Source organism: Physeter macrocephalus, chromosome 4 (genome assembly GCF_002837175.3).
Source record: "Physeter macrocephalus isolate SW-GA chromosome 4, ASM283717v5, whole genome shotgun sequence".
NCBI lineage: Eukaryota > Metazoa > Chordata > Mammalia > Artiodactyla > Physeteridae > Physeter > Physeter macrocephalus.
The window spans coordinates 121861439-121875187 of NC_041217.1; the positions used below are offsets into that span (position 1 = coordinate 121861439).

The window sequence follows — 13749 nt, forward strand, 5'->3', positions numbered from 1 at the left end:
GTAGGGATAAACTGGGAGATTGGGATTGACATATACACACTAGAATATATAAAAATAGGTAACTAATAGCACAGGGAACTCTTCTCAATACTCTGTAATAAACTATATGGGAAAAGAATCTAAAAAAAAAGAGTGGATATATGTATAACTGATTCACTTTGCTGTACATCAGAAAGTAACACAACATTTTAAATCAACTATACTCCAATTTAAAGAAAAAGAAGAAATACACACACACACACAATCTACATGCATATATGGGTATTTATATGTGATGTAATTTATAATAAGAAATATATATTTGGTCTGTGTTGCTTTTCTGGCACAGAGCTCCTAAAACTCTTGGTATTTCCTAAGTGGTAACTGCTATCAAGGTGTCTTGATATTCACAACAAGCTCCTTTCAACCACGCCTAAGTATTTGTTAATAAGGTGACTTTTGAATTGCACCTTACGGATGGCAGCTGCTGGCTGCTAAGGGAACCAACAACTTGATTAGAGGGTTGGAATTTCAGTCCCATCCTAATGAGGAGAGGGTACTGGAAGTTTAATGAATCTCCTAAGACAATGTTTAAGTCAATCATGCCTATGAAATGAAGGCTCAAAAAAAAAAAAAAAGAGAAAAAAACAACCAAAGGACTGGGTTCAGACAGCCTCTGGGTTTTTGAACACATGGAGTTCTGGGGAAAGTGCCACACCCGGAGAGCATGGAAGCTCCTTACCCCTTCCCACATAACTTGCCCTATGCCTCTCTTTCATCTGGCTGTCTCTGAGTTACATCCTTTTATAATAAACAGGTATTCTAGTAAGTAAAATGTTTCTCTGAGTTCTGTAAGCCATTCTAGCAAATTAATCCAGCCCAAGGAGGGGGTAATAGGAACCTCCAATCTATAGCAGGGTGGTCAGGAGCACAGGTGACTTGAGATTGATATCTGAAGGGTGTGGGGGGCAGTTTTGTAGGACTGGACCCTTAACATGTGGGACCAAATGATAGAGTATTACATAGACAGTGTCATAAATGAGTTGAATTGTATTGTAGGATACCCAGCTGTCATCAGGATTACTTGGTGGTATGGAAAAAACACACAAGTTGGAGTATAGTAACTAACAAATAACTGTTGCACATTATGATTTTCACATTAAACAATCTAGACTCACCACCAATAATTTGGCATAGTTTTTCAATGTGAGGTGAATTGATTAGAGAATGTTGTGGGTAGAAAATCTGTGGAGGTAGGGAGGCCTCCATAAGGGAAGTATTCTTCCCTTCATTTTCTTACCCTGTCTCTTCTCTCTACCAAACAGAAAAAAAAAACTAGTTAGTTATTTATAAAACTAGGCATTTTTTTCATTTAAATTATCCCATTTTAGTATAACCACTTTAGGAATTTTATTATGAAAATTTTGCAGATGAGGAAGTTGAGTATCAGTGAGCTATTATAACACAACCAAAGATTTTAAGGCAGCAGCAGGATTCTGTATGTACCTGTCTGACTTTAGAAAGTACCATATATCAATAGTCAAAAGTTGGGAGATATTATTATTACAATATATTTTCATGCAATGTTTCCCAAGGAGAGTCTTAATATTTATTGTCTTCCTAAACTAACAAATAAAAGAAAATGTGAAGTCATGCCCCAGAGGTAGAGAACGGGTAAGGCAGAAAAGTGTATTATTCCGAAGATTCTGGATATCTTTCATTTAAATGATTAAAACAATATGTCAGTATTCTTGGCTGCATATTTTCATCAATGAAAAATGTTTTCATATTTCATTTCGTATTAGAATAAGTTCTAGTTCTAGACTCAGACAGCCTGAGTTTCTGCCTTGATTCCTCACATACTAGCTGTGTGACCTGAGACTAGTTACTTTAAAAGCCTCTAATCTCAATTATTCCATATAAGTAAAATGGGACTAGGAGTTGTCTTCACTGAGTTGCCAAGAGAATTAAATGAGATGATGCATGTGAATTGCTGGCATAGTGCTTCTCTCGAAGTAAATACTCAATAAATTGATATTTTGTTGCATATTAAAATCATTATTATTTTATTAATATATCATTATTTTTACTAAAGCAAGTGAGAGAACATTTTAATGACTGCTGTGAGCATTCTATGCTAGTCATACACTTTGCTTCACATAGGGTCCTGGTAAACCCCTCTAGCTGATCTAGTCCTTTCTGAGTTTCTGATTTAGACGTCTAGACTGAATTATCTCTTGCGGTTCTTGAATCTTGCCTTATGCTTTTAGTGTGAAGAATTTTGTATGATTCCTAGTATCTTAATCTCTCATAAATGGGTATTTATTTCCATATATCAGCATATTTTTTACAGGTTATCCATAGAGTAAGTAATACATGTGATAGAGAAAATTTTTAGATTCTTTGTTTTGTTTTTGTTAACTTAAAGAAGTTTTCTATCCCACTTACATACTAATTATTGTAAAAATTACAAAATTAATGTAAAGATATGAGGCAAAAGAAAGCCTGTATTCATACCATTCAGAGATAAATATTATTAGCATTTGGTTTTATTTTCTTCTAGGGTTATTATTTTACATTTTAAACAATTAAGTATTGTGATAAACATAAAATATGCACATGCTGCTTTCTTTTAAAAATTTATCTAGTATTTACTGTATGCAAAGTTCTAAATGTTAAATATATTACCCTCACTGAGTACCTAATTTATTATGTTAACAATTTTTATTATAACATAGAGAAAAGTACATAAAACACATATGCATAGTTTAAACAAAGATTATAAATTCAACATCCATTTAACTACTACCCAGGTGAGGAAGCAGCATATTGTCCACATACCAGAAACTCCACTGAGTACCTCTCTCTAATCAAATCTTCCTTGCTTTTCTCTCCCAGAGATAACTATAATCTTGAGTTTTGTGCTAGCCACTTCCTTGATTTTTCCCAATATTTTAATTTCCTTATGGATATGCTATAAGGACAGTGACAAAAATGGAAAATAAACTGAAATTTTCTCTTAATTGCAAGCCAACAAGTTAGCATACCACAGTTTCATGGATGTTAGCAAAAGAAACGGCTTCTGTGTCAGAGACAAAGTAGAGTTGTCTAACCACAGCATTAGCAGTAGCCAGAGAATTAGCATGTGTACAAGTTTTCCAATTCCTTTTTTCCAGAAGGAAATTTGAAGAGGACCAGATAACACCCACACATGCAGTGGGGTACATTACAGGAGAGGACTCTGAGCTTAAAGAACGTATCTTTGTTATAATGGGCTGCAAGTATTCTTCGGTTTAGCCCCAGAAGACATTACATTTAGTATACGGGACAGTAGAGAAACTTGCTCTTTGTTGGGGGGTAAGGGTGTGGTGGAGATAGTATCGTTAACTTTCAAGTCTGTTTGCTATACAAAAATCCTTGAAAAGAGAGTCTAAACCAAAGGCAATTGGTGCCTCTGCTCAAAAGACATGCAGAAAAACATGAGAGACCTAGAGAGAACTGTCATCCAATAGTCAGCAACATTTGTTGAAAAGTCAGTCCTTTCTTTAATTACTTGCAAATGTATGTCTCTGCCATATATCAAGCATCCATATATATTTGCTTATCTTTCTGGATCACTTTTGTCTTATTGTTTTATTTATCTATTGCAAAGCATTACCACACTATCTTGACTATTATTATTGTCTTTTTTTAAAAAAATACTCTTTAATTTTTAGGACAATTTCGTTTTTAAGGAGTTGTTTGTTGTATATTACAAGATAACATATTTATTTTAAAATTCTTACATTTAATTTTTTAAAGATTTCATTTTTTTTTAGAACAGTTTTAGGTTCAAAACAAAATTGAGAGGAAGGTAAAGAGATTTCCCTTACACTCTCTGCCTACATATGGGCATAGCCTTCCCCATTATCAATATCAATTACCAGAGTGGTACATTTGTTACCAAGAATGAACCTACATTGACACATCCTAATCACTCAAAGTCCATAGTTTATCTTAAAGTTCACTCTTAGTGCTGTATATTCTATGGGTTTGCACAAATGCATAACGACATACAGTTGTCATTATAATAACATACAGAATATTTTTACTGCCTTAAAAATCCTCTGTGCTTTGCCTATTTATCTTCCCTCCCTCCATCTCTGGCAAACAATGATCTTTTTATTGTCTCCATAGCTTTACCAGAATGTCATATAGTTGAAATCATACACTTCTACATATTATGTAGCCTCTTCAGATTGGCTTCTATTGCTTAGTAATATGCATTTAAGGATCCTCCATGTCTTTTCATAGCTTAGTAGCTCATTTACTTTTAACACTATTATGTCTTTTAATAAAATTTTTCTACTTCAAAGCATTATCACATTATGTTAATTATCATATTTTATTAAGTCTCTATATATGTTGTGGCTGTTACAGCTTTTTGTTATCCTTCTAGAGTTACTGGGCTGCTATTGTGTTGGAACTTCTATAATTTTCTGCATGGAAGTCTTGCATAATTATAAAAATTATTCATAGGTATATCATATTTTGATGCTATTATAAATAGTGCTTTTAATTTAATTTTTGTTTGTATCTAGTTGATAGAAATAAGATGTATATTATATACATAAATATATGCATATATATTTTTGTTTCCAGCAAGTTTGTGACTCTTTTATTAATTTAAATTTTTATCCTTAGATCCTTTTAGATTATATATATATCATTAAAAATTAGTGTAATTCAGCTATAGTATTTTTAACTTTATTTTTTTCTTGTCTTACTATTTTGGCTAGAAGCTTGAGTAAAATGTTAAATAGAAATTGTAATAGACAATATTCTTACTTTATTCTTGAATTCAGTGGAAATTATATCAATATTTGACAATTAAGTGAGATGTTCACTGCGGAATTTTTGTACTTATCATCAGGTTATGTAAACTACCTTCTGTTTGCTTGCTTTTTAAGCCTTTTTAAAATCACTAACGGATATTGGATTTTTATAAATGCCTTTGCTACCTCTATAGAAATGATTATAAATGAGTATATAGCTTTATATGTTTAATAGTTAATATGGTGAATTACTTAATTATCTAATGTCTAAAGAATCTTGCATTCCTGATATAAATAAAATGTGGTCATGAGATATCATTTTCCTTATTAGGGGGTTTCAGTTTCTAATATATTGAATAATATATTTGTATATTCATGAGTGTGATTGGGCTCCATTGTCCTTGAAATAATATCCTTTTGGATTATGTATCAAAATTATACTGGGCTAACAATACAAATTGAAGAGTATTCTTTCTTCCAATTATCTAGAAAACCTTGCATAAAATTAGGAATATCTATTCCCTTAATTATTTGTAGCACCAACCAAAGAAGAAATCTAATACTAGAATTTCATTTGTGTGGTTTTTTAAAAATATTGCTTCAAATTTTCTATTGCTATTAGGATAAGTCAGATTTTCTGCTTCTTTTTGTGTCAGTTTGGTAATATTTGTTTGTTTAGTAGTTTGTGGAATAATTTGGTGATTAAGAGGACAGTCTCTAGTTCTACATTTCCTCATTTAAATCCCAGCTCTGGCATTTACTGGCTATGATGTTGGTCAAACTACTTAATTTTCTATAACTCAGTTACTCGATATTTAAAATATGTTCTTTTTTACATTTTTAGTAGGAATGTACATTGGTACAAACCCCTTTGGAAACTCTCTTATAGCTCTTTTAACATTCAAATAGAGTTTTTGATTTGGAGATTGACCTATCTATCTACCAAAACGTGTAAAACATGTAGAAGAATGTACTCGCAGCTTTATTCATAATAGTCTAATACTGTAGGTATAACAAATGTCCCCACCCTAGATGGTAAAAAAAATATTGTATATGTTTATAAATATTTATAAAGTTCAACACAATACAGTAACAGAAAACACCATACTACTGTTATATACAGAATGCATGCATCTCAACCACAGTGAGAGAGAGAAGCTAGATACAAAAAATACAAATTATTGCTTTATCTATATTACTTCAAAACAAGCCAAAATATAATGCTAAATGTTAGGATAGTGATTACTCTTCAAAGGGGATACTAACTAAAAAGGGGAACAAGAAAACCTTCTGAAATGATGAAAGTATTCTAAATTTTGATCTGGGTAGTGTTTATATGGATTTTGACATATGTAAAAATTTATTTAGCTGTACACTTTAGATTTGTGCATATGCTATGTGTAAAATATTCCTCAAAAAATTAGAGAATTGATAGGAGGCAGGTAATTAGAGAAAGCCTGGATAGATGATATTTTGAAAATCAAATGATTTAATCAATAACATTACAATGCCCCTAATTAATTTCTATTCTGTGCTGTCTAAAATGTAGCTACTAGCTATGTGTAGCTATTTAAATTTAACACTAGCTAAAATTATATGAAAGTAAAAGTTTAGTTTTCCAGTTGCTCTAGCCACATTTTAAGTGTTCAGTGATCACTTGTGGCTAATGGACAGCCATTATAGCAACATAGATTTTAAAAATATTTTATCATTGCAGAACATCATATATTTGTCTGAAGCCTTTGCTATCCTTGATATGCTGAAGAAAATACAATAAATATATGAATATCTATGTACTTATGTGCATATGTGACATATGTATTGAAATAAATTAATGAAAATAGTTTCTTAGTTGTTTGTACTCACAAAAAACACAATTCAGTTAATATTTTTATAACTACATCATTTTATTCTGTGTTCTGGAAGAGTATTTCCAATTTGCTCTCCATGTCACTGATTCATTTAGGCTTTATCAGTTTTAACCTATAATGTTTTAAATTTAAATTCAAATTGTACTACTTTCTTTTTTATTTCCCTGCAATCCTTCAGGGTAATTCTCTTTCATCTCCCTTTTCATCTAGTTCTGCTTTGTTTGTTTTGTTTATTTTCATCTCATTGGATTCTTTCTCATTGTATTCTTTCCTTAGAGAATTTGGATTCTACTTTATAAAAGTATTGATTTCTCCCATTTTATTGAGGAAACATAAAATATTAAACTTTTTTTTCTTTTGGATCCAGTAGCAGTTTTGTTGTTGTTCATTTGTTTGTTTAAATTCATGTTCTTTCATTAAGCTTTCAAGTTTAGAACTGCTGCTATCAAGTCTCCTTAGATTTACAGATCAAGTGTTGATATTTAAGGACAACTACCCATCTAATTCCAATTTCTACCTGACATTCACCTAATGTCACTTTGATGTACCAAAGCATCTCAATGCTTATTTTCTGAGCTCACAATGTACAATAAAATTACATTTCCTGTAAAGCATTTCTATAATATTACGCTTTCTGTGAATATCACTTCAGAATCAAACCCCTAACTTGGGAGACTATAATCAGAATATATGGCTAGTAATTCATAAGTTTCTACTCAGTTTTCTCTCATCCTCCCTCCTACCCGCCCCTCCCCTTGAGCCTAGAGATTACTATCTTATAATGGTTATAGAATTTGTGATTGATTGGAGGAGGCAGGGATTCTAATGGGGAGAAAGAGAGTATTTTTCGGACTCCCATAAAAAATAACACCGTAGGAATCTAACATTCTAACTGGACTTCATAAAATTAGTCAAGTATGTTTTAGATATGAAAGAGTAACAATGGAGTATCAGCCCTGCTAACCATCAGAAAGTGTAACAAAGGCATAACTATAAAAACCATTATAAAAACCATAGTATTAAAACAATGTTAAAAAGGAAGACACTGACACCTCTGGGGTATAAAAATTAGCACTTGATAAATAGGAATTTACAGATCAGGGTATGAAGCAAAAACAAAAGGATTCATTGCTTCATTAACTCATATACCCAAAAAACCCTTCATAAATTTAAATATTAACAGTTCCAAAATCAAACCATATAAATATGAACTATAACATAAATTACTAGTAATACATCACTGCATGAACCAAAGATAGACAAACAAAGGCATTATTTTTATACTCAATATTCATGGAGTGGAGGAGGTATTATTGTTAAGATGACAGCTCTATCAAAATTAACCTATATATTCAATGAAATTGCAATCAAATCTCGGCAAGCTATTTTATACATATTTCCAAACTTATTTTCAAGTTTATATGGGAAATAAAGATGCAGAAAAGTCAACACAATACTGAAGAAATAGAACAAAGCTGGAGGACTCGCACTACCTGACTTCATGACTTACTATAAAGCTGCAGTTAACAAGACAAGGTGGTACTGGTGAAAAAAAAGGACACATAGATAAATGAAACAGAATAGAGATCCCAGAAATAAACCCACACAAATACAGTCAACTGATCTTTGACAACTGGGCAAAGACAATTCAATGAAGAAAGAAAATCTTTTCCATAAATGTTGCTGAACAATCAGACCTCATATGTAAAGAAAGAAAGAAAGAAAGAAAGAAAAAGAAAGAAACCTTATATCTGTCATAAAAATGAATTCAAAATGGATCATAGGCCTAAATATAAAATGGAAAAATATAAAAATTCTAATAGAGAACATAGAAAATCTAGGTAGTCATGGGTTTGGTGATGAGTTTTCAGATACAACACCGAAAGATGATCCATTTTCTGTTCTGAAAAATACACTGTAAAGAGAATGAAAATACAAGCCACAAAATGGGAGAAGATATTTGTGAAACACATGCATGATAAAGGTGTTGTATCTAAATAAAACAAAAATCACTTAACACTCAACAGTAATAAAACAAACAAACCAAATCAAAATGAGCAAAATAGTCTGAACAGACAGCCCACCAAAGAGGATAAACACGTAACAAATAAAGACATGAAAATATGCTCAACACCATTTGTAATTAGGGAATTGGAAATTTAAATAGCAATGAGATAGCACTTCATACCTATTAGATGGTTAAAACCCAAAAACCTTAATAATACTGTATGCTGGCAAGGAGGCAGAACCAAAATAACTCTAATTTTTTGCTGGTGGAAATGCAAAATGGTACACCAACTTCAGAAGACAGTTCAGCAGTTTCTTATAAATCTGCACATAGTCTTACACTAAAACCCAGCAATCATGCTCCTAGGTATTTATCCAAATGAATTGAAACTTTATGTCCACATAAAAACCTGCACACAAATGTTTATAAAAGTTTTATTCAAAGTCACTTAGAAGCAACTAAGATGTCCTTTAATAGATGAATGGATAAAGAGACTATGGTGCATCCATATTAAAAAATGAGCTATTTAGCCACAATAAGACACATATGAACCGTCAAAGTACATTGCTACATGAAAGAAGCAATGTGAGTAGGCTCCATACTATAGGATTCCAATTACATAACATTTTGGAAATTGGAAAACATAGAGACAGTAAACAGATCAGTGATTGCCAGAGGTTTGGAAGTGGATTAAATAGTTGAAATACAAAGGAATTTTGAGGACAGTAAAACTATTTTGTATGATAATGCAATGGTGGATATATGCTATTATGCATTGGCCAAAACCTATAGAACTTTATAGCACAAAATGTGAAAGTTAATGATGCAAATTTTAAAAACCTCATTTAAGAAGTCCAGAAATCCCAGGATGGAAAAAGACAAAAGACAAAAGAATTTGCTATTTCAAAGGTATGAAACAACCTCACTGAAGAGGGTAGGACAAGGTGTTGCCCTATGTAACTTTGGAAACGAATGGAATTATAAAACTAAAGTCAAGAGAAGTGCACATAAGCCCTGCATTCTGGTTAATAAAGCAGTTTCCCATGGATGAATGGACTAATAATTCTGATATTTTATACATATATACAGAGATTGAACAATTAAGTAACTGAATGGCAGACAGTAGGAGCTAGGTTTCTCACTATTTGGAGTGGGAATTACTAGATAATTAAGAGGAAAAGGTTAAAATGATCCATATGTTAATGAATTAGAGTTGGAGATATCAGTAGGGACTCATGTTTTGTTAAAATATATATATGTATATACATATATATACTGTTACAAATAGAAATATTTATACATATGGTAAATAAACTATCATAGACACATACATTTATTTGCTCCATCAGCTGATTGGGCCTAGAAACAAAACCCTGGTAGAAATGAGGATACCTAGTACCATATCTTGGTTTCTCATACCATTTTTCAACTACAAAAGAAAAAACAAAAACAAAAACAAAACCAACTAAACAAACCAAAAAAGAGTTTCTATGGAGAACTCCTGCCTCTTGTATTGATGCAGGAAATATACAAGATGAACCTAGAGGTCTGGAACCTCTAATAGTGCCAAAATGTAAAAAAAAATTTCAGAAAACACAAAAACAAAACACCTAGATTGACAGAAGTAAATCAAAGGATCCACTGAAAGAGCTCCCAATGGCCAAAGCTCAAATAATTTGAGCAATAAATAAAGTAATAATCTAAAGTATAAAACAAATATCTATGTGGCCATAATAAAATATATATTGATGATTGAATAAGTAAGTAAATAAATAAATGAGATGAATCAAATCTCCCATGCAGAAGAATTAGAAATGTTTTATGTAGATATTCTACACTCAATGAAAGGAGCATAATTTCTCATTCTTTTCGTGTGAACTATACAAAGTAAAAAAATAAATAAAAAGAGAATCTTTATAGTGGAGAAATCTGACAAACATCACTTATGCAAGGTAACCAAGGTCAACATCAACAGTGATAAATCGTTTTGATAACATGTACATTTGACATGGTGTGATGAAAATGGCACTTTGCCTCTGAAGTCTTTTTATTAAAAACCTATAACTGCAGTCTAACCATAAAAAAAGACATCAGACAAATTCCAATGGAAGAGCATTCTACAAGATACCCAATTAGTACTCCTTAAAGCTGGCCAGGCAATCAAAAACAACGAAAATCTTAGAAATTGTCACAGCAAAGATGAAGCTTAGGAGATGTGACAACTAAAGGTAATGTGGTATCCTAAATGGTATCCTGCAGCAGAAAAAGGATGTTAAGTAAAAACTAAGGAAACCTGGATTTTAACTAATGATAATCCATCAATAGTGGCTCATTAATTGTAACAAATGTATCCTACTAATGTAAGGTGTTAATATAAGAAAAACTATATCTTCTCAATTTTTCTGTAAATCTAAAATTGTTCTAACAAAAAGTCTACTAAAAAACAAGATTTATACTTTTAATGATTCTAAGAATTCATTAAAAAGAGTGAAACAGAAAACTTTAGAATAATCTATATATGTATATCTATGCATATTTGCATATTAATGTATATATATATATGCATTTCCCCAAATATGAATCACCAATGAGCTTATGAATAAATTTCAGCAGAATTAGTAATCAAAGAAATATTAATTTAAAATTAAGACTATTTATTGATTATTAAATCAGAAAAAGTACAGATAACCCACAATTCTCTGATAATAGGAAAATAAATAAAAACAAATTTTTTGAGAATAATTTTCCAATTATCCAAAACTTATTCAGGTTTGTGCCACTGGACCCAGAGACTCTAATTCTAGTAATGCATTTTGACAATACATTTTAATTTATTTCTGTGTAAAGATTTAGCACTATTTTCTCATTGGTTGTTTTAAAATGGCAAACAATTAAACATCCTAAATGTTCCAATAATAGGAGATATGTTAAATAATTATAACTACACAATTGCCCACAGCTACACAATGAACTATTATTCTAGAATTAAACATAACATTTAAAAGTATATTAATGACTTTAAAAGTTGAATAAATTAAAATATTTTAATATATTAAAATATTTATTAAATGATCTTAATTTTATAAATTCAAACAAACATATGTAGTTGCCAGCCTCCAGGATGGCTCTCAGAGTGATCTTGCCTCCTGATATTCAAGGGGTTCCCTCCCACACTGAATCACAGATAGACTGTATAGCCATTTATGCATGACAGAATTATGGTGCTAGTTCATAAAGGCATCCCATCTTGGTCTCTTGGATTGCTTGCTCAGGGAGAAGCTCAGAGAGAAGTACATGATGTGGACAGATAGATGATGATAATGATGATGATGATAAATGATAAATGAAAATATTTATAATTTCCCTTTACTTCTAAGAAAGATGGCTCAGTACATCCAAAGTTTCCTTTGATTTCTGAATGGTAATGGTAATGGTATATATATGTGTGTTCTGAGAGAACTTTGATCCACATAGGAAAGGGTACGCCAATGCAGTAAATTCCCATAAAGAGAACTACTGGACTCCCATAGGTCAGCCTAGGTCAAAACTGTGACAGCTACCAAAGGCACACTGAACAGGAACCGGAGTGGGAACTTGGTCCATCCAGAGTCATTCTCAAGGGCAATGATTGTTTATGTCTAGTTCTTCTTTGTATGTCTGGGGCTCTTCCTCTGGAAGTGAAAATATGCCCATTTTACAGGTGGAAATATCTGTGCCTAGCAACTAACAACTAAAACTTGTTTACACGTTACTTTATGTAGGTGTGTGTGTGTGTGTGTGTGTGTGTGTTTGAGCTCTGTGAAAATAGGTCTTCATCTTATTTCTAGAGACATGTAGAGTGCTTAGGCATATTGCACGTTGAATACTTAAGTGCACTCATTCTCTAATTCTTTCAACAGATACTTCTTGAGCCTCTTCTACATGTAAGATATTATGATAGACTCTGGGGATACAAGAGTAAGACAGAGACCTAATGGAGCATGGACTGTTAAGGACCGAATTGTGCCTTCCTCCATTCATATGCTGAAGCCCTAGCCTCTAATATGATTGTATTTGGAATGGAGACAGGGCTTTTAAGGTAATTAAGGTAAAATGAGGTCATAAGGGTGGGGCCCTAAACCAATATGACTGGTGTCATTGTAAGAAACAGAAGAGATAGCAGGGATGCATGCACACAGAGGAAAGGGTCATGAGAGGACACCATAAGAAGGCATCCATCCATCTAAAAGCCAAGAGACAGCATGCCAAAGACAGAGGTCTCAGGAGAAATCAGCCTTACTGGCACCTTGATCTTGGATTTCCAGCCTCCATAACTGAGAAAATAAACTTCTGTTGTTTAAGCCACCCCGTCTGTGCTATTTTGTTATGACAGTCCTACCAACTAATAGACCATGATGGAGAAGTTGGTGAAGAAGAGAGGAATCATACCCTGTAGCCTGCAGACTGTGATACGGATTTGGTATTTCTCCCAATAAAAGGTGAAGCCATAGAAAAGTTTAAGAAAAGAGGTAACATGATAATTTTTGTGTTCAATAAGAAATACTCTGAAATATTAGATTGTAGGCAAGAAAAAAGTAATGTTAGAGACCAGTTAGATTATTAAGGCAAGAGAGAATCATCATTTTATGTGGAACAGAGATGAAGATTTTTCAATTAATTTTTGTTGATAAATGGAAAACAGCAGATAAAACTTTAAGTATTTATTCTTTTTCTTCTTATTAGGGCTTGATATAGACTTAACTAAAATAATTTTGAACAATATTTAGACTTAGAATATTAATTCTGAGATATTATAAAGGTCCTGATGAAAAATCCAATAATGACAAATTTATTATACTTAACTAAAATAAAATAAAATAAAAAGAATAATAGGTTTCAGAATGATGTTGAAACAAAGAAAATTTTGTTGATTAAATTGTTTTATAACTTAATGCTTTACATTATATCTATGATTAACAAATATTTTAAAATAAATGTAAGTTACTTCTGTTTTTAACATGTAGTTTGTTTTCCAAAGTAAAATATATGTAATATACAAATATATCCAATAATAATAGATAAAATGAGTTAATAAAAA

At 31.8% G+C, this 13749-nt stretch overlaps 1 long non-coding RNA gene across 3 annotated transcripts in view; it reads right to left on the reverse strand.

The window, feature by feature from the left end:
* LOC114486021 (uncharacterized) overlaps positions 1-13749 on the reverse strand; it is a 133607-nt gene that overhangs the window by 98597 nt on the left and 21261 nt on the right. The gene's annotated exons all lie outside the window — the stretch shown is intronic.